The following is a 22951-nucleotide window of genomic DNA, read 5'->3' on the forward strand; positions in this document are numbered from 1 at the left end:
TTTTTGAGACGCAGTCTTGCTGTCACCCAGGCTGGAGTGCAGTGGCATGATCTTGGCTCACTGCAGCCTCTGCCTCCCAGGTTCAAGTAATTCTCCTGCCTCAGCCTCCTGAGTGGCTGGGATTACAGGTACCTGCCATCGCACCCAGCTAATTTTTTGTATTTTTAGTAGAGATGGGGTTTCACCATGTTGGGCAGGCTGGTCTCGAAATCCTGACCTCAGGTGATCCGCCCGCCTTGGCCTCCCAAAGTGCTGGGATTACAGGCGTGTGCCACTGTGCTGGCCTTGATTTATTTACTTATATTGTGCCCCAGTTTCCTCCTTGATAAGACAGAAATAAAGATAGTGCCTATCTCATAGGATTATAATAAAATTAAGAGTAAACCTCTCTTGACCATGTCTGGCAACTACCAAAAACTCCATAAATATTATCTATGATTATTGAAAAACACTTTGGGTCCTGTCACGCCAGCCTTCTTTCCATCCCTCAAATATGCTCTAGCCAAGATCTTCCCAGCTTGGTTGCCTGAGCAAATGCTGCCCTGTTCAAGGTAGTCTCCTTATACCCACCTCCTTGCACCGCTCCACTCTCACATGTCCTTGTCTCTCAGATCTAGTGTTACTTCCTCAGGCAAGTCTCCTCCTGAGACCCACCAGTTCTCAGTCTGAAGTTTCCTTCATTACATCAGCGTGTTCTCCTTCCAGTTTGTGCCTGGTTGAGGTCAGTCTTCAACCTCTAGAGGTCATCTCCAGGCTTAGGCACATTTTCCCAGAGCCTGATACCTGCCTGACACGTAGGCACTCCATACCAATTTGTTAGAATAAACGTTTAGTTGTTGCTTAACCCTGTCTGAAAGAATTTGGCCAGATCTGGCCTTCTGAGAGCACGCCTGGACCAGCTCCACTGCCTTTGACTTACAGGCTCTTTTTTTCTCCCCCTACCTCCCAGGGCTGACCAACCCCCTTCTGATTAACACATTCTTTCTTTACATGTGTTAATGAATTTGATGAGGTTTCTTAGGGCCCTAAGAAAACTTTGCATATCTATGCTCTGTTTTAGTTCACGTTGTTTTTAAAGTTTTGCTCTCAGTAGGCGTCTTATTTCACTTATTTCCAAGTTCTGGCAGGGGTGGGTGGCTGAGGGTTGTCTCATTGTATCTCTCTATTATTGGCAACACACCTGGACCAGGATTCTATCTGGCAGTGGAGACTCCCTGGTGTTTTGTATTTAGGTGAGTGTGTGCTCCCCTTGCCAAGGGAACACTCCATGTTCTAAATTGAACTTTTTTTTTTTTTTTTTTTTTTTTTTTTTTTTTAATTTTTTTTTTTTTTTTTTTTTTTTTTTTTTTTTTTGAGACGGAGTTTCACTCTTGTTACCCAGGCTGGAGTGCAATGGCGCGATCTCGGCTCACCGCAACCTCCGCCTCCTGGGTTCAGGCAATTCTCCTGCCTCAGCCTCCTGAGTAGCTGGGATTACAGGCACGCACCACCATGCCCAGCTAATTTTTTGTAGTTTTAGTAGAGACGGGGTTTCACCATGTTGACCAGGATGGTCTCGATCTCTTGACCTCGTGATCCACCCGCCTCGGCCTCCCAAAGTGCTGGGATTACAGGCTTGAGCCACCGCGCCCGGCCCCCCTAAATTGAACTTTTAAAGTCTGATCTGGGTTTGTCCTTAGCCTCCCTCAACTCCACCCCAGTCTCTACTAGTCTATTCCCTCTCATCTCCTGAGATAGGGGCCAGCAGATACTCTCTACAGAGAATACACTAGGTTGCTATATAACTCCATTTAATGGAGGTAGGTGATCAGGTGTGTTTTTCAATAACCCAAGAATATAGCACTGCTCTGGAGATGAGTTATTGTCTTAAACAGAAATATTAAAACTAGCCCAAGGACATGAGTGGTAAACAGAGAAAGTAGTCGTTACCACTCCATATTTGCACTGTGTGATAAGACATGCAAATCCTCCCATCAGTACCAGGCAAAAGTGACTGTAGTTACAGAGATTCCATCCTGCTGTCATAAACTCTCTGTCAAAAAGACTCAATGCTATGTTAGCAAAAATAATTGATCTACAACATGCATCCTGAAACCCTGGATGTCTGAAAAGCATTGCTCTGGGTTTTCATGCTGTTTCCACAATGCTAAGATCTAGTGTTGGCCAGAGATGTGTGTGGAAACGCCACAAGAAAAGGCCTTGTCCAATCCCATGCAGAATTCAGCAGAAGGTAAGAAAGGACACAAAACTCAGGTTGAAGAAAGCCTCTCCTTGGGGTATTTCTTGTCCTTTATTTTTACCCCAGATCCAAGACTTGTGGTTAATTCAGATAAGCACTTGACCTTTGTGGGTGCTTATCCAAAGTCAACCTTCCCGTGTCTGAGGGTCACCTGTAACTCATTAATCTCGGTCCATTATTGTTTTGCAGGGATGTCTGTTCCATTTAAGATATAAAACTCCTGTACAGATAACATGGTAGGTTAATGCACTCACCTTTCATTCCTTGATTGCTGGGTTCAAACCGAACTCAATTCTGTTATGAGTAAGGATTATGTTTTGATATGTTCCCTGTCCCCAGGAGCCATTTGTCTATAGGTCTTCAAATCCTAAAAGGATGTTGCAGGCATCAGCATCCTCTTCAGGGCCCTATATAGGACATTCCAGGGAATAGAATGGCCCAGAGGTTACTGGGTCAGGACTGGAGAGGAAAGAACTATTTAGGGAATCTTGCTGAGTGCATGCTTCTGAGGGTGCTATGAGTCTTTTGCCACTCTCAACTCTTAAGATGAAAACAAGGCCATTATCACTTTTCAAAAAATAATAAATTGCTTTATATAGAATCTAGTACTGTTTACTGTATGTACTTCCCTACAGCAAGCAATTTGCTAGCAGGCAGTCAGGGAAAAAAAGGTACAAACTCTTTGCAGTTTTCAGAATATCATACTTTTCAAGCATTCTCTTCTTTATGATTTAACTTAATTTCCTCTTCAACTAAGATATGCAAATCTATACCCTCGCCTGTGACAAAAATCGAGGATGTAAATCTAGAGGGAAACAACAGCCAGGCATTTGACTCTCTCTGCGGCATCACTGCCATGCACAGCGGATGGCATGCTTGCTCTGGTCTGACTGCCAACGATAGAATTCTGGCCTGCCACTGAAAGCCGTCACCTCTTCCAGTCTCAGTTTCATTAGCTGAAAGATGGAAACAGTAAGAGTACCTGCCACAGAGAGTTATTGTAATCAAATAAGATAACGAGGCCAGGCACCGTGGCTCATGCCTGTAATCCTAGCACATTGGGAGGCCAAGGCAGGCAGATCACTTGAGTCCAGGAGTTGGAGACCAGCCTGGGCAACACAGAAAAAAATACAAAAAAAATCGGCCACGCATGGCATGCACCTGTAGTCCCAGCTACTTTGGAGGCTGAGGCAGAGGATCACCTGAGGCCAGGTCGAGGCTGCAGTGAGATTGTACCACTGCACTCCAGCCTGGATGAGTGACAGAGAGCCTGTCAAAACAACAACAACAGGCCGGGCGCGGTGGCTCAAGCCTGTAATCCCAGCACTTTGGGAGGCCGAGGAGGGTGGATCACGAGGTCAAGAGATCGAGACCAACCTGGTCAACACGGTGAAACCCCGTCTCAACTAAAACTACAAAAATTAGCTGGGCATGGTGGCGCGAGCCTGTAGTCCCAGGTACTCGGGAGGCTGAGGCAGGAGAATTGCTTGAACCCAGGAGGTGGAGGTTGCAGTGAGCCGAGACCGCACCATTGCACTCCAGCCTGGGCAATAAGAGCGAAACTCCGTCTCAAAAACAACAACAACAAAACAACAAAACAAAAACAAAAAAAAAAACAGTGTCTGGCATATAAAAGGGGTTCAATAAGTGTTAGCTATTATTGGTACTTAATTGCTTTGGTTTGTGCTATAGAAACCAAAGGGACTTTTTTCTTTAAATCTGTGGCTTCTCCAACCACCTGAAGCAAGTGACTGAACTCCAAATGAATACTTCTGGTTCTTTCTACCAGGCACGGCCACGTCCCTCTTCCCTCCTGCTCCATGCCCCTTGAATCCCAACCAGTTAAAGTACAAGGGAGTGGCTGGGGAGTGAGGATGGTGCAGTCCAAACCGCCTCACTTAATTAATTTCAGCCAACTCCTGCTGCTGGCCACGCTGCTGCCGCCTCAATTACCCTTGGAGTTAACAACAGAAAGTGGCGCACAAAGACTTTCACTTTGTAGCGAGAAAAGGAAAAATGTACTGTCGATACATATTACTTGTCAATGTAAATGCTTTCAGGAGCCCTTCGCTGCTGCTTTTCATGTTCTTCGAGTCTAAGAACCATTTAGAGAAGTCCCGCTGTTCTAGCACCCTAAGGACATGTAAGAGGATGCGCGCCGGCAGCTGAGAAACAGAGCTTCTATTTATGTGGAGCAAGGCAGGCCTAGATCTTTGACTAACAATAAGCAGAATATCTTAATGACAAGCATTCTGAAGTCATGCCAGTGGAGAGCTTAGTGTTTGCCAGCTTGCTTTTCTTTCTTTTTAGAGAATACAACTTGGGAAAGAGGCAAGCACATGCAGGTAGGCTCTTATTTCAGTATCCGCTGCTATTTTCCCATTGGGAGGGTTGGGAGAGGGCTACCTAAATATCAGTCCCAATCCCCCCACCAGCAGGGGTCTAGAATTTCTAAAAAGAATAGGTGCAATCTGGCAGAAAAGGGAGACAGAGGACCTCTCTTGAAATTATGTTTGCGTGACCAGGCACGATAACTCACGCTTATAATTGAGAGGCTGAGGCGGGTGGATCATTTGAAGTCGGGAGTTCCAGACCAGCCTGGCCAACATGGTGAAACCCTGTCTCTACCGAAAAGGCAAAACTTGGCCGGTTGTGGTGGTGCGCACCTGTGGTCCCAGGAAGTCAGGAGTTTGAGACCAGCCTGGCCAACATGGCAAAATCCTGTCTCTACTAAACATACAAAAATTAGCCAGGTGTGGTTGTGCACATCTGTGGCCCCGGCTATTCAGGAGGCTGAGACAGGAGTATCGCTTGAACCCGGGAAGCGGAGGTTGCAGTGAGCCAAGATGTTACCACTGCACTTCAGCCTGGACATCTCAAAAAAAAAAAAAAAAAAAAAAAAGAAGAAGAAGAAGAAAAAAAGAAAAGGTATTATGTTGACGCAGAAAACAGTCCGTTGTTTGGAGTCCATATTTACTGGGGATGAAGTTGTAGGGCTGATAGAGATTTTGAAGGGCTGGAGTTCACTTCCAACCCCTACCCCTCACCACCTCCAACCACCCCTCACTTTGTATTCTAACACCACGACTCCCAGCTCTCATTCCCCATGCTTTTAGGAGCCTTTACTACACATTTAAGTTAATATCTTCAACAGAGGTGATGTGTTAGAGTAAACATTGTTCGTGGTGTAGGAAATGGCCTGGCACAATAGTGGTCAAAAATATTTGTTGAATAAATTTCTGATTTTTTGGAATCTATTAAGATAAAAGCCTTGGAAAAGAGGCTGCCACCAGAATAACTCCTTGTCATTCTTAGAATTAAGGTAATCATTAAATATAGCTTAAATAACTCATTTCCCCAACTGAAGCAATTAAAATGATCTCTGTATAGAGTATAGAAATTGTTTAGTAATATGCAATGCTTGACAGAGATTACCTACTGTCTTCTGATTTTTAACAATATTCTATCCATCTCTTTGAGGATATAACCCCCCATTTAGTTGGGTACATGGCTTCCCAGGTAAAGATTATATTTCCCAACCCCTACCCCCTCTGCAGCTAGCTGTAGGTACACCGCTAACTTCTGACCAGTGAAATGTGAACAGAATTAATATATACAACTTCCAAGCTGGCACTTAAAGGGAAGGAGTGTGGCCTTTGCTTATTCTGTTTCCTCTTCCCACTGGCTGGGATGCAAATGTCATGGCAGCTCCCAGAGCAGCCATCATAGACTGTGAGTTTGGAGTTGTGGCTTGAGAATAATTGAGCAAAAGACAGAAGCAGCCTAACCCTCTGCCACCCCCAAGCCTCCCTGCAAGCCTTAGACTACTTATATTTAAACTGTTACTTGAGAGAGAAATAAATTTCTATCCTGTTCAGACCACTGTATTTTAGAATGCCTCTGTTACTTTAGCCTAACCTGTATTTTAACAAGTATTGACATCATTAGAAAGGAAAGTTTTTTTTTGTTTGTTTGTTTTTTTTTTTTTTTTGAGACGGAGTTTCGCTCTTGTTACCCAGGCTGGAGTGCAATGGCGCGATCTCGGCTCACCGCAACCTCCGCCTCCTGGGTTCAGGCAATTCTCCTGCCTCAGCCTCCTGAGTAGCTGGGATTACAGGCACGCGCCACCATGCCCAGCTAATTTTTTGTAGTTTTAGTAGAGACGGGGTTTCACCGTGTTGACCAGGATGGTCTCGATCTCTTAACCTCGTGATCCACCCGCCTCGGCCTCCCAAAGTGCTGGGATTACAGGCGTGAGGCACCGCGCCCAGCTTAGAAAGGAAAGTTTAAAAGGAAACAAAATAACTTGCTACCTTAGAAAGGAAAGTTAAAAAAAACAAAAAACTCCATTCATTTGAAAGAAAAACAAGTAGAACAGAATAAATTAGTGGGATATTAATTTGTTCTCATTTTCCTTCTCTTACTTCAACTACTACTTCTTTTCCCTCAACTGCTGCTTTCATAATAGGTTCATATTGTTGCTGACTCATGAAACATAGGCTGGTCCTGGTTTTTGTGCTTTTGTAGTAGATAATGACACTAATAATAAGTGACAAATTTAGCCTGCTTTCTCTTTTTTCATGGCCTATGAGCCAAGAATAGTTTTTATAGTTTGTAATGGTAGGGGAAAAAAAAGACTATTTGATGGTATATAAAATTATATAAAATTCAAATTGCAGTGTCCATAAATAAAGTTTTATTGGAACACAATTACATTCATTTACTTAAATATTATTCACAGCTGCTTTCACGCAGTTGAGTAACTACAATAGAGGCTAGGATACTTCCAGAAAGCCTAAAATGTTTACCATATGACCTTTTACAGAAGAAGTTTGCCAATCCAGTCCTGGAGTGTCTTTCCCATTGTTTTTAATGAAAGGTAGATACATATTGTCTGAATTGGTTCCCTTCTCTGAAGTTGCAAGCTATAGGATCATATTCGTGCATTTAAAGATACTTTTTCAAAGAGCTTGATTGTAATCATGAAGAATGTTTGATTAACTGATAAAGAACTTGTAATACAACAGTGGCTGAATTGCATTGTTCGTTGTTTAGTTTTGTTTGTTTGTGGCATGATCTCGGCTCACTGCAACCTCACACTCCCAGGTTCAAGCAATTCTCATGCCTCAACCTCCCAAGTAACTGGGATTACAGGTGTGTGCCACCACACTTGGCTCATTTTTTTGTATTTTTTCATAGAGACGGGGTTTCACTATGTTGGCCAGGCTGGTCTCGAACTCCTGTCCTCAAGTGATCCTCCCGCTTTGACCTTTCAAACTGTTGGGATTACAGGTAGGAGCCAGTGGGCCCAGCCACATCCTTAGTAGTTCTGAGTCATATTTCCTGGAATTCTAATGACCCACGTTCAGCTTTACTTCATATGGTATTGGTTGACAGCAAGCCCTGGTGCTACATCTTACCTTTATAATGTTTCTTGTGCCTCACTCTTCAACTATATTACTACAGTCATGATACTCATTCAGCTCCTTAGTAATTCTAGATCAAACTTTTGCAATAATGTCTGAACTGCTTCTCCTGCATCTAATCTCTTCTCCTCCCTTCCATCCCGTCACCTTCCTCAGCCTCCCAAGGTAGGATTGCAGGTGTGAGCCGCCACGCCCGGCCTTATTCGTGTTTTAAGACTAATAAAAACATCAGCTTTCCTTTTTAGAGCATACTTATTTGAGGGAGAGATGGCATTGAGATTAGAGTGGGGTGAAATTCTCCCACCCCTTCGGAGGCTTCTTTTGGTGTGATCACTCAACTTAAAAGACTGTGAGCCATTTGTAATCATTTGTAAACCATTTGTAGTCATTTGTAAAAGACTGTTAGCCATTTGTAACTATTTTTTGTAAGCCATTTGTAGCCAATTGTAACCATAGGCAGCCATTTGTAACTGGTTACAATACTTGCATGTACCTAACACAGTGTTTGAGTCAATCACTGGTCACTGTACCATCTTGTATTATTATTATTATTATTATTATTATTGCCACCTTTCCAATGAGATTTCAAGGTGTATATTTTTCTCATTTGGAAATTATTTCGCTTACAAATCTATTTTAATAAATTATCAATAAATGCCCACCACTACAATGGGCATACTTCTAAGTGCTGGGAATACAGTCATGACCAGGCAAGATTACTGTCACCACAGAGCTTGCATTCTAGTGGGATGTGTATCTAGTTAAGAGATGAAAATTGGCCAGGCGCAGTGGCTCACGCCTGTAATCCCAGCACTTTGGGAGGTTGAGGCAGGCAGATCACCTGAGGTCAGGAGTTTGAGACAAGCTTGACCAACATGGAGAAACCCCGTCTCCGCTAAAAATACAAAATTAGCTGGGCATGGTGGCACATATCTGTAATCCCAGCTTCTTGTGAGGCTAAGGCAGGAGAGTTCCTTAAACCTGAAAGGTAAAGGTTTCAGTGAGCTGAGATCGTGCCATTGCATTCCAGCATGGGCAACGAGAGTGAATCACAAAAGAAAAGAAAAGAAAATCACTATGTAATAATTCATACCCTCTTATAAGCATAGGACCAAAACTATTCATCTTTTTCCCATGTTACTTTGTGTTTCTGCCTCTTCTTTACTTCTGCTTCCAGTTCTAATTCAGTTTAAGTCTAAACTTTACCATGAACCCAGGGCTTTCTCTTGTTATTTTTATTGGTTTTTATTTTTCCCCCCGCTTTTCCCACCATTTTTTTCTGTGTCTTCCGATATTTGAAATATCCTTCAAAAATAACACATTATTGTTGAACCTTTTGTACAAAGTTCCTGAAACATAGTAATATTAGTCACATATGACTAGTATCTGTGAGTCACAGAGCCATAGACTCTTAATAACATAAAATTCAAAAGAAGAGTTCCTTGCCAGGCGCAGTGGCTCACACCTGTAATTCCAGTCTTTGGGAGGCAAAGGCAGGTAGGGTTTGAGTACAGGAGTTTGAGACCATCCTGGCCAACATGGTGAAACCCTGTCTCTATTAAAAATACAAAAAACTAGCTGGGTGTGGTGGTGCACACCTATAATCCCAGCTACTCAGGAGGCTGAGGCACGAGAATAGCTTGAACCTGCCAGGAGCTGGAGCCCTCCAGTGAGCCAGGATCACACCACTGTACTCCAGCCTGGAAGGGCGAGACTCAATCTCAAAAAAAAAAAAAAAGAAGAAGAAGAAGAAGAAGAAGAAGAAGAGCTTCCACCTAACCAGTGTTTTTTTTTGTTTCCCAACTGAACAAAACATACAGACATTATTTATATCCCATTTAAAACAAATTATTTTCCCAGCTTTGTTGAGGCATAAGCAACAAATAAAAATTGTATATATTCAAGCTGTACAACATGATGATTTGATATTTATATTCATTGTAAAATGATTGCCATAGTCAAATTAGTTGACACATCCATCACCAGACATAGTTACTATTGTGTGGTGCTATGTGGGGTGAGGACACCTAAGATTGTCTCTCTTAGAACATTTCAAGTGTACAATACAGCACTAGTTCTAGTCATCACACTGTAAATTAGATACTCAGAACTTATTCATCTTGTAACTCAAAGTTCATACCCTTTGGCCAACATCTCCCCATTTTTTCCACTTCCTGGCCCTGGCAAAATTTTCAAAGTAAACTTTATTTCCAAGTAGGATGTTTAATGATAGCACTCAATAAGTCATCAATCATAAAGAGGTAAGAACTACTTCCCCAAAGAGGGGAAAAGTAGTAAGAAAATTTCACTAACGATCAAACAAAGTGAAATTAAAAGAACTGGTGTTTTGCACATCTTAGGCAGTGAAATGTGTGTCAAATGCTATTCAGATTGATAAGTTTGCAGCCTCACTGAGCTTTGCACTTGTTTCTGCCAATACTGTAAATACCTCACAAAAATCATGAAAACGTTTATTCCTTTTGATCCGATATTTTCACTTTTAGGATTTATTGTAAGCAGCTACTTTAACCAAATAAATACATATGTGCACAAAAATAATCACTTTACAGTTATGTTATATCGTATCTATAAAAGCAGAAATATGTCAACATTTGGAATAAGCCTTGATAAAATTTAATTGTAACATTGCAATTATTAAGCCTATTCAGAAGCATAGTAAAATATTTATTAGTTAATGACAAGTTATTTTATGTTGCCACATTGTTGTATCTTTAATTCTTTTTATAACAACAAATTGGGACATTAAGTAACTACCCAAAAAAGTAATAGACTATAAAATCACAGTAGCAAAACGGGAAATAGCATGACTATCCAATTGCATCATGATAAAAGCATATCTTTTTGGAAAGCTATATATGTGTGTGTGTGTATATATATATATAGATAGATAGATAGATATAGCTTTTATATATATATAGCTTTATATATATAGCTATATATATAATATATATTATATATATTATATATAAATATATAAAATATAATATATATTATATATATATAACTATATATATAATATATATAGAGAGAGCTTATATATATATACTCAATTCAACAAATATTAATGAAGGGAATACCATATATCACACGCTCTGCTAGACTAGGAGGGTGCTAGAGGCTATTGGCTACTCATCAAAATCTGCATACCCTTTTTCTTAGGCACAGAGCTAGAATATTTGCAGTTAGGTAGCCATGTGACTAAGTTCCAGCCACATAGAAGGGGAACGGAAGTCCTGTGTGCCACTCCCAGGCCTGGCGCATAATGCCCTCCCATTCTTACTCCGTACCCTTTCTCCCTTCAGCTGGATGTGATGGAGATAACTATAGTGACTACAGAAGCCACAATTTGAAGGTGGCAAAGTCCCTGTCAGTAAATGAGTGTGTAAAGGAGAGCTGCTGGCAATTCTGTTCGTATTCCCAGGACTCTGACATGAGCAAAACATAAACTTCCATTGTCTTGAGCCGTTACTTCTTTGGGGGTCCTCATTACTGCAGCCTTGCCTACCCTATCAGACATGAAATTAGAGATGATTTATTTTAAATTTTAAATTATTATATGCCATCAATTAAATTTAAAAGTCCTAAATCATCATGTCATCAAGCCATCTTTTTTTTTTCTTATTTGATAAAACGTCTACAGTTTGTTCAATACAGTGAAAAAGTAGACCATCTTTGTTTCTTATTTACTGAAAGAGGTGATGAGAAGTAACAAAAACCTAGTTAATTGTATTGTTTGTCAATTTGAAATTTGTTAGGGTTCAGAAGACACTTGGAAAATGTTTAAATAATTCCAAATTATACTCCTCAACTGAGATTTCATGTCTCATATTTCAACCCAAAGCAGATTTTTTTCATTTCTTTATAAACTCCTAAAAGGAGTTTTTAAAATTTTTTTTCTACCAATTGGAAGATACAGTGGTCTCAACTCTGTTCAAAACATGTACTATTGTGTTATTTTTATGTAGCATCCACAATAATCATTATTGGGGAAAAAACTAAATGTATCAGTTTAATTTCATAATCTGTACTAAAAACTTGCTTGGAATATTACACATACGTTAGAAACTGAATGCTGGCAGAGACAGCTACACATTGAGATCTAATTATATTTAGCAGAGGGAAAATCTTTAAAACAAGAAAAAAATTCACAAATTAGAACAAATACTAGAACTGAAGGTATCATATGCATAATTCTATTCCTAGCATACATGTTTAAAACATTTTTTCATCCATGTGTTTCAGAGTTCTTTCACCTCTTTTACATTTCAGTCTGTCTTAGGGTGCATAGGTTAAGGTTTTCATCATAAATAATCTTTTGTTCAAGTGAAAAGAATTCATCCTATCTCAGGCACAAGATTCTGAAAACCCCCCTCATCACAAACTCCCTCTTCAGGTCAGCAGGGTGCCATTGGCACTAACAATCATTTTCTATTTCTTTCAAAATATAAACACAAGGATTTGTTGCACAGAGCACCTCACCCACAACTGGATTGCAGTAGGTATTCCCCGATCTTAGAGACACCTGAAAGCCTTGGATCTTCTCAAGGGTTTGTTAAACTGAAATTCAACTAAATGAGAAATTGGGTTTTGTAAATGTCATTCACCGTAAAAGGAGGGCTGTCCGCTTTAAAGTTAAAATTGCCACGTTTATCACCATCTGATAATATTAACCTTGTCTGACTTTCAGCTTCTATAAGCCATAAAATAAGTTGGAACTTAGTTCTCTCTTTGTGTCCGATGGCAAATAAAAATTGTAATGTTTAAAAGCCAGTAAATAGGAATTTACCCTCAGGTATCATAATTAACAAGGCAGTGAGGTTAAAGCTACCTATTAAGGAAGAAGAAAAAAGTGCCTCACTCTTTGTTGAGTAAATGAGGCATGTGGGGAGGGTGCATACCCCAATACTCTCTTCTCTAAAATGAATGTCACTCAGATTACAAATTAAAATAATAACCTATTCCACACAGGTAGATAATTGTTCTCACGGTTGTACTTCTCATTTGGTGCTTATGGGAAGCACTTCAGAATTACTTAACATGATTTTAATGGCAGTGGGAAAAGAAGTTGAATGCTTAAAGAAAGGAACAAAGGTAAAAGGAACCCAGGAGCCACCTCCACTGCAGTGAGTGGCACTGAGGCCAGCTGCAGGTGCGCACACTCTGGGCTGGAGGCTGGAGGCAGAAGCGTCTGCAGTGTGTTCTTCTCAGAGGTAATGCAGGTCATGCGTTCCCCGCCGCCGCCCTTATATTTAGCTATTTAAACAACTGCACATCTAAGACTCACAAGAAATTAAAGTAAGGAAAAGTTAAGAAGCACTTACAAGTAGTCATTAAAAGGCTGACAGACTACTTAATGTACCTTAACAGTAACTACACCTGCCAAGGGTAGGGAGGGGTCACCACCCCAAGCGACCTGACTGTAAAAGGATAAATGCATTCAAGTATTCGTTTATTTATTAATTTCTCCCAGCATGTATTCAACAGATATACGATGGTGCTCTAGCTCTGAACCAGGATCTGTGCTCGGAGATGGGATTATTTTAAGAACAAGATAGACCATGTTCCTGCTTTCACAGCAAGTCCAAACAATGATTAGATTTTGGAAATCAGTATGAACGGCCATCTCATGCATTGTTTCAAAACATCATAGACATTTTTAATACTTCATTTTAACTACTTATCTCATTCATTTAGTCAAGAAATATTTAGTAAGCACCTATTGTGGATTCACCAGAACCTGCTTTGAAAGAGCACATTTCACCTACTTCTTGTCTAAACTAGGTGAGCTTCAGGCTGAGTCAAACACTCCATTGTTGCCTTCCGGAACTGGATCACTCCCAAGGAACTACTGCCTCTTTTTTTTTTTCTTATTTATTTATTTTTGAGAAGGAGTTTTACTCTTGTCGCCTGTGCTGGAGTGCAATGGCATGATCTCAGCAATGGCATGATCTCAGCTCACTGCAAACTGCAACCTTGGCCTCCTGGGTTCAAGCAATTCTCCCAGCTCAGCCTACTGAGTAGCTGGGATAACAGGCACCAGTAGCTGGGATAACAGGTGCCTGCCGCCACACCCGGCTGATTTTTGTATTTTTAGTAGAGACGGGGTTTTGCCATGTTGGCCAGGCTGGTCGTGAATTGGAACTGTATCTTCAATGGCTACTTTCTGGCACATGAGGAACACATCAGAAATATTTGTTGAATGAATAGAAAAATGAATAAATAAACTTCAGGAATTACACATTCTGGACCACTCCTTTTTTGAGCCCCAAGTATCACTCACTTGGCATTTTGGCTATTTTGTGGTTAACTTGTTCAATGTTTCATGTGAATGACAAGAGAAAGTGAAAGGTTCTAAGGGCCAGATATACTATCTTCCCCACTTCCCCTTTTATATGGATATATTTTAATTTTTGAGACAGGGTCTCTCTCTGTTGCCCAGGCTGGAGTGCAGTGGCGCAATCTCAGCTCAGTGCAACCTCTGCCTCCCAGGTTCAAATGATTCTCATTCCTCAGCCCCCCTAGCAGCTGGTACTACAGGCACTTGCCACAACACCTGGCTAATTTTTGTATTTTTAGTAGAGAAGGGGTTTTGCCGTGTCGCTTAGGCAGGTCTCAAACTCTTGGGCTCAAGCAGTCTTCCCACTTCAGCCTCCTAAAGTGCAGGGATTTAGGCATTCACCACTGAGCCTGGCCATTTTTTCTTTTCTTTTCTTTTTAAGGTGTCAAGGGATATACTATTTTTGCTGTCCTTTGCTCTCCAAGTTTTACAGAGTGCAAAGCATACAGCAGACAGTAAAAATACTGAAATACCGAGTGAAATTTTTTTCTCCTTTTTTGCCTTCCAAGTAGCTAGGATTACAGGCACACACCATGCTCAGCTGATGTTTGTATTTTTAGTAGAGACGGGGTTTTGCCATGTTGGCCAGGCTGTTCTCAAACTCATGCCTGCATCTGCCTGTTCTGTGCTTCAGTCAGTTGGATATATCCTCTCAGTCATACCATACTCATTTCTGTTTTCATGCCTTTGTTCCACTGGTCTCCCTGTCCTCCATATTCCTCTCTGCTAATCTAATTCTTACTCATTCTTCAAGGCCAAACCACAAAAAGTATTCCTTTTTTCTAGGGGTCTTTCCTAAGTTATGTTACATCCCTCACCTGGACCTATTGTCTATACCACTTACTGTTTGTCATCTTGTGATGTCTTTTATATGGTGGCTTTATTTTGTGGCTATGTTTCTTTCCACATCTGTCTCAAGGCAGCATGCTGTAAATGCCATTTCCCCTCTAGAACCATCCTCTGCCTTTCTCTACCCTGCTCTGTATAGCAGGACATCGACTTTGTGAATTATGACAATGAGTTCCCTTGTTTTCTATTGGTTGAGTTTAACTAATGCAAGCCACCAGCAGGAATCAGTGGGTGGGAGGAGAGGGTGTGTAGCAATTGCCTCCCAGTGCCCTCCATGCTGGGGTGTTGTGGGTCAGCATGCATTTCCTGAAGTTCATCCCACCCATCAGGGCACCCTCTCCTCCAGCTACAGCCACAGCCACAGCTCCGGCTAGCCTTGAGTTCCAGTACCCGGCCCTTTCCTTGACCTCTTCAAGCTTACAAGTGGTAATGGCTCACCAGTGTTGCTAGTCTCATGTGCTTCAAACCCCTTGTGGTTTCCCTGCCAACATGTCTGTAAACACTCCCTTTAAACTCTCCTCAGTTGCCATGCTTGAGTGTACCATCAGTTACCATCCTTGAGTGCCAGGACCCTGACTGATAGGGCAGCAACTGTGGATTTTGCTTCTATGTATTCCCATGGGTTATGCTTCCGTGTAGCCCCCACAACATCTAGCTCACTGTGGGGCTTAGTAAGCATTTGCTGAAAGAAGGAATAAAACCATGGATGGACTACCGTACCTGAATTAACACTGGATAATTCACAGAAGAAAAAGAATCTCTATGCACTATGGTTCCTCAACTAATAGGAAAATTCACCTTCACCTCGTACCTACACATAACCAAGCACAGTGCTATTTCTTTTTTTCTCATAGTGTTTCATCTTAAATCTGTATTTATGATATTAATTAATCTATATTAAAATGGTTCAGGCCGGGCGCAGTGGCTCATGCCTGTAATCCCAGCACTTTGGGAGGCTGAGGGGGGTGTGGATCAGGAAGTCAGGAGTTCAAGATCAGCCTGGCCAACATGGTGAAACCCTGTCTCTACTACAAATACAAAAATTAGCCAGGTGCGGTAGCAGGTGCCTGTAATCCCAGCTACTCAGGAGGTTGAGGCAGGAGAATCGTTTGAACCCGGGGTCGGAGGTTGCAGTGAGCCAAGATCATGCCATTGCACTCCAGCCTGAGGGACAGAGTGAGACTCCATCTAAAAAAAAAAAAAAAAATTAAATTTAAATTAAAAAAAATAAAATGGTTCATATATTTAGTCCCACTTATTATTCTGGGGGAAAAATTAGTTGGATTCAGATAAATTGATTTAGTTGAAATGAAACTTCTATTTTTCTCCTCTTTTGCTTTTCACTTTACTGATGACCCAGTCATACCAGACTCTACCCTCCTATTTTCAGTCTTTTTTCTGGACATATTTTTGCAAACCTCAAACTGATGGGTAAAAATTAAATAGCTCTGATGAATACATACACTGTCTATCTCTTGAGAAAGTCCCAGCTTTTTCACCTGCTCATCTACTCCCTCATCTACTGAATATCCAAGGTGCCACTTGACACATGCGTATCACACATGGATAAGAAAAGAAGTATGTTAGCTCTATGCAGTGGAGATGAAAAGATAGGTGTACCCAGATAACCTGAGCATTGATCTTTCCAGAGGCTGTCACCTCTCAAAAGTAAACTCAGATCCCTGCAGCCTGGTCTTCCTTCCTCAGTGGTCTTTCGTGAGCAGTCCTCAAACTTCTGCCTTGTCTTTCAGAGGATGGTCTATGACCACAAAATACATGCTCCTTGAACCATGCTGGTTTGAGCAGCACCGCTCTCTGATTAGTATCCTTTTAGCATCACTGTCATTGTTCACCAACAATAATACTGCAACTAATGCATTATAGCCAATAGTCCATGAAGAAACAACTAGTAGTTCGCTAGGTCAGTGAACAGCAACAGCAGGTTGATTGTGGTGGGGATGCCAGGGTTCTGCTATCCGAAATCCTAACTGTGGTAGAGGTGGATTGAGGGTTACATCCATTAACCTTGAGGGATTTTTAAAAAGGCAAAATTATTTTAGCCAAATGATGCATCATTTCAGTCACCATGGAATTAAACCTATGAGAGATTTTGCATCTATAGTTTCCACACCTAAAAAATCAGAGAGATGGAAAAAAAAAAAAGATCACAAACTAACTTCAAATTTTTATTTTATAAGAGAAATGATTCGTGATTACTTAATGGCAAAGAACTATATGCTGGCTCTTCTGATAATGTATTCAACGTTATTTCTACTTCTCCCAGGATGTAGTTGTGAGGTAAAGCCAGTGGATTTTCTAAAGATAAATTTAGAAATCACTGTAAAATGTAGTGGGGTTTAATCCTCTGTACAGTAATTCTCTCTTACCTGTAGTTTCACTTTCTGTGATTTCAGTTATCCACGATCAACCAGGGTTCAAAAACGTTAAATTGAAAATTCCAGAGAAAAAGGGAGATCACATTCACAACACTTTGATTACAGAATATTGTTAATAAATGCTCTATAATATTAGCTATTATAGTTCATGTCTCACCACGACTAATTTATAAATTAAATTTTGTTGTAGGTATGTATGTAGAGGAAAAAGTATAGTACACATAGAGCTCAGAATTATCCAAAGTTTCAGACATCCACCGGAGGTCATGGAACGTAACCGCTGTGAATGAAGCAAGATACTGTAGCTTCTGATCTTTATAGCGTTTTGAGTGTCTTTGGTGGTCTGCTCCTTGAACCTTGTTCGTTTGAGCAGCACCACCCACTGCCCACCCCTAGAGATAATAAGTAACTAATCAAATGTCCAAAATAAGCTTTCCTCTTAGAAATAAGGAGCTGGAGAGTGGTGAGCAGACATGAGCAGTGGGTGATATAGTTTGAACTTTAACATCGTGGCTTTCTTCACGGGTAGAGATACTGATTTTTTTTTCCTCCAAGTTGCTCTTCTTTACACTCATACAAATGACAACTACTATAACTTCTATGATCATCCTTTAGGATTAAAAACAATCTGAAACCATTTATTTCTTCATGACAAGTGAAATGGTTTTTCTAATTAAAAAAATTAAAAACAAGTAAAATAGATAAACATTTTACAATCTAAACAACTGCAAACAGCTCAGACAAACATCAGAAATGGGGAAGTATCCGGACAATTTTGCAGCATTGAAGGAAGTCTTTGAGGTAAGTAATTGAATTAGAGACAGCTAGCGCAGCTTTATGAAAGTGATATTTGTGTACCTTACTAGTTGGAATGCTTTAGAGGGCATTACTGCCATAGAAAGAAAATGGAACACAATGGATGTCATATAATTGTTAAAAAGTCATTGAATGTTATTAACAGTGAAGATTATTGACTAAGACCACATCTATTGTGTAAGGTAAAATAGCTTGCTGGATTAAAAAACTGTTCAAAACCTGCAAAAAGTGAGTGAATGTTAATGGCATTTTTTTTTAACTGAAGAGAGGTTATCAGTAAGAGTGAAATAATAGCTTTGAAAGCAAATGACTAAAATTGGAAGAATACACACGATCCAACCTCATTATATTGGGCTATTGTGGTAGCTTTTCTGACACTATAGTAAATTTCCAGGTACTTTTAATCTTATTATGTTTACGGTCTTTTAATAAACCCCCTTCCTGAAGAAGAGTCGGAAAGAAAGGGTCGTGTTTAACAGAATGCGATTCAGTGTATTGACTGTAATTATTGGAGCACAAATTCTTGACTTTTTCAACTTAGTTATTTAAAAATTACAAACACGTCTTTTCTTCTTTTTTTTTTTTTTTTTTTTTTTTTTTTTTTTTTTTTTTTTTTTTTTTTTTTTTTTTTTTTTTGAGACGGAGTTTCGCTCTTATTACCCAGGCTGGAGTGCAATGGCGCGATCTCGGCTCAACGCAACCTCCGCCTCCTGGGTTCAGGCAATTCTCCTGCCTCAGCCTCCTGAGTAGCTGGGATTACAGGCACGCACCACCATGCCCAGCTAATTTTTTGTAGTTTTAGTAGAGACGGGGTTTCACCATGTTGACCAGGATGGTCTCGATCTCTTGACCTCGTGATCCACCCGCCTCGGCCTCCCAAAGTGCTGGGATTACAGGCTTGAGCCACCGAGCCCGGCACGTCTTTTCTTCTATCTATAGAGACAACATAACCAAAAATCAATGCTGTCTTACCTATATTATGTACCTGTGTATGTACAAACTTGGCTTACAGTAAATTATTAACATGCTATATATCTACAAACAGGTAGGCAAATTTGACACTGCTGAAAGAGCTGACTCATCACAGTCTGTCAAAAAACCTCTGTCTATAGAATTAATTCCTCGTAGGAAGTTTAGACAAGTCAGAATGACCCAAACTTTTTATTGTATCCAATTCAGTCATAAAAGTTGGGTAGAATCTCCAAATCTTGGGCTGGGTGTGGTGGCTCATGCCTATAATCCCAGCACTTTGGGAGGCCAAGGGGGGTGGATCACCTGAGGTCAAGAGTTCCAGACTAGCCTGGACAACATGGTAAAACCCTGTCTCTGCTAAAAATACAAAAATTAGCTGGGCATGGTGGCGCATGCTTGTAATTCCAGCTACTTGGGAGGCTGAGACAGGAGAATCGCTTGCACCCGGGAGGCAGAGGTTGCAGTGAGACAAGATTGCACCACTGCACTCCAGCCTGGGCGACAAGTGAGACACCATCTCAAATTAAAAAAAAAAAAAAAAAATCTCCAAACCTATTTCTTTCATCTTGAGTGTAATATTTTTAGGGTACATAAATCTAGTATGGCAAAGAGTTTGTTTTGTTTTGATGGCTTATGATGGAAGCCATATTTTCTGCAATCTGCTCCAGGCAACTTTTAAAGAAAAAATAAAACAAAACATGATCAGGGTAGATTCTACAACAAGTAATTGAGTGAAACTACTATAAGTTATAATCTGATTGTAAATCTTTGTCATAGTTTAAATTAGATTTTAAAAACTAAAAAGCCTGTGGGACACTATGAAATCTTCAACATTATGGAAGTTGATATTCATATTGATATGTATATGTGCATATGCTATTGTCTATTAATAATGACAGCTGTGCCAGGCGTGGTGGCGCGTGTCTGTAGTCCCAGCTACATGGGAGGCTGAGGCTGGAGGATCTCCTGAGTCCGGGAGTTCTGGGCTGTAGTGCGCTATGCCAATCGGGTGTCCACACTAAGTTCGGCATCAATATGGTGAACTCCAGGGAGCGGGGGACCACCAGGTTGCCTAAGGAGGGGTGAACCGGCCCAGGTCAGAAACGGAGCAGGTCAAAACTCCCTTACTGATCAGTAGTGGGATTGTGCCGGTGAATAGCCACTGCACTCCAGCCTGGGCAACATAGCGAGACCCTGTCTCTAAATTTTTTTTAATTAAAAAAAAAAGTAAAAAAAAAAAAATTAAAGAAATAATAACAGCTGTTACAATAACAAGGAACTGCATAAAATTTATTTGAACACAATGGGTCTGATTCAGCCACTGGGATCTGTTAAGAATATCTTCAGTAAAGCACTTTATTGTAAATAAACACTACTTTACATTTTGTAATATTATATATTCTACTATGTGTTTTGTTCATTGAGCAGTTACATTAGAGAATGGATTTTAGTGACAACATTATTAAAATATGGAAAGTATCTTATGTTAAAAGAGTTTGGTGTATACAGATTGTAGTGGTCGTTACACAAATCTATATATTAAAATATTTATAGAATAGTACACCAAAAAAGTTCATTTTACTGTATGATAATTCAAATAATAAAAATAACTCTTTTTTTTTTTGCATTGGGTGTCTTTATCACATTACCCAGACTACCTTGCCCCGCCAGGCCCAGTCAAAACGAATTTTCAAGATGTAATAAATAGTTTAGATTTTTTTAAATGCTTGTGCTAGGCTCTGAAGGATAAAAATATAACTTATGGCATAAAATAAACATTTTTTAAAAATTATAAATAATGCTAAGATTATAAAGAACAAGAAAAATATTTTAAAGTATATCCCCCCAAACATCACAAAACAATCTATCACAGATACAGTCTGGGACTCTGAGCCTTTTCAAGGGAAAATTTCAAAGTTAGTCAATCTTCACAACGTAAACTTCTTACAGCCTCAAAACGTGAGACGACTTTCCTAGGATTTACTGGCTGGGAATAAATGTTTCGCTCAGCAATTAATAAAAATAATTGTAAAAATTTGTTTGCCTCATAGAATAACAACTGGAAGGAAACTTAAATAATTATTTGATAGGCCGGGCGCGGTGGCTCAAGCCTGTAATCCTAGCACTTTGGGAGGCTGAGGAGGGTGGATCACGAGGTCAAGAGATCCATCCTGGCCAACATGGTGAAACCCTGTCTCTACTAAAAATACAAAAATTAGCTGGGCATGGTGGCATGTGCCTGTAGTCCCAGCTACTTGGGAGGCTGAGGCAGGAGAATTGCTTGAACCTGGGAGGCAGAGGTTGCAGTGAGCTGAGATCACGCCACTGCACTTCAGCCTGGTGCCTGGTGACAGAGTAAGACTCTGTCTCAAAAAAAAAAAAAAAAAAAAGAATTATTTCATTACCTTCAAGCAGGTGTAAATAAAGGTATTTAACCAAAGCTTACGAATCTCTTCTCAGAGATCTCCAAACACAGAGATTCCACAGTGGCCACCAGTGAACATATTCCTGTGTTTTAGCTCTAGGATAGTTACGTTGGGGATGTGAGTCTGTGTGTTTCCTCTGAAACAGCTGCTATGTTAAGTTTTTTCATCATCTGGGATCTCTCAAGGCATAGAGAACTACTATAAAAATTCCTCTTCTAGAAAATATCCATGCTTTTCAAGACATTAATTGGATTATCTCTTTAGTCATTCTTCTTCAAGTTTAACAAATCTGCTCTTGATGTGATATGCTCATAGAGATGCCCATAAGACATTTCTATCATAATAGCTCTTTCTATTCACTTTGGGTTGTCCATATCCTTTGTGTTTTAAAAAATCAGTGACCAAAGTAGGCCCTGTACTCTCTTTAATACTCAGCCCCAGTCCCAAGGGTAGAGTGCTAGAGGGCTTCCTGGGCCATGCATGTGATGTTTCTTTCCCTCCCTCCCTTCCTTCCTTTCTTTCTCTTTCTTTCTTCTTTCTTTCCTTCTTCCCTCCCTCCCTCCCTTCTCTCTTTCTTTTTCTCCCTCCCTCTCTCTCTTTCTCTTTCTCTTTCCCTCCCTCCCTCCTTTCCTTCCTTCCTTCCTTCTCTCTCTTTCTTTCTGGCATTCTTGGAAGAAGTTAGATGTTGCATATACAAACCACATACAAATGGGCCTCATGTAAAACACAAAACCCCAGTAAAGAAACATGTAGTTCTTTAGTTAACTTTTTAGTTAGTGATGGAAATGCATTTAAGAATATGAAAAGGAGCACCCTTCAGCCAAAGATGTATAAGTAAGTGACTGAAATAAAAAGAAAACTCCTCCAGTGGTAGCCAGAGTAGTTACTATTCCCTTCCTATCAACATTGGCGTGGATGTATAGATCCCTTCCTCCACAGCAGCAGAACAAAATAAAATGAGTTTTATAACTGGCATTCATAACAATTTGTAGACAACTACAGAATTAAATGAGGAGTCATCTCTGATAGTTGTATAATAATAGGAAAAGAAATATCTAGACCTGTAGACATAAAGTTGATGAAGACACTTGACATTAAATTTCAAACTTCAAGTAACACCCCTAGACCAACATTTTTCTGTAATTCCTAAGTCGGCCCTGATTCAAAGAAGGGACCAGGTTGGCATAGGCCAACTTTAGATATGAACAGGACCTAAAGGAGGCCTAGCAGAGACCCCAATCCACTAGTTGATGAGGAAGAAGACAAAAAACAGAATTAGAACCAAGGATTTCGTAGTCTTAAGGACAAAGGGGTTGTTTGTCCATTATTGGGGAAAGGATCCATCCTTTAGGTGAACCCTCATATATATTTTACTGACTGGCATATTATTCATTCTGTGGTATATTTCATTTCTCTTCACTGAACATTTTGCGATCTTTTAAAAAATTCCTGCGTATGTTCTCTTTATT

At 40.3% G+C, this 22951-nt stretch overlaps 1 protein-coding gene across 1 annotated transcript in view; it reads right to left on the bottom strand.

The window, feature by feature from the left end:
- LOC108306112 overlaps nt 1–22951 on the bottom strand; it is a 115599-nt gene that overhangs the window by 77854 nt on the left and 14794 nt on the right. The gene's annotated exons all lie outside the window — the stretch shown is intronic.

Source organism: Cebus imitator, unplaced genomic scaffold (genome assembly GCF_001604975.1).
Source record: "Cebus imitator isolate Cc_AM_T3 unplaced genomic scaffold, Cebus_imitator-1.0 Scaffold70, whole genome shotgun sequence".
NCBI lineage: Eukaryota > Metazoa > Chordata > Mammalia > Primates > Cebidae > Cebus > Cebus imitator.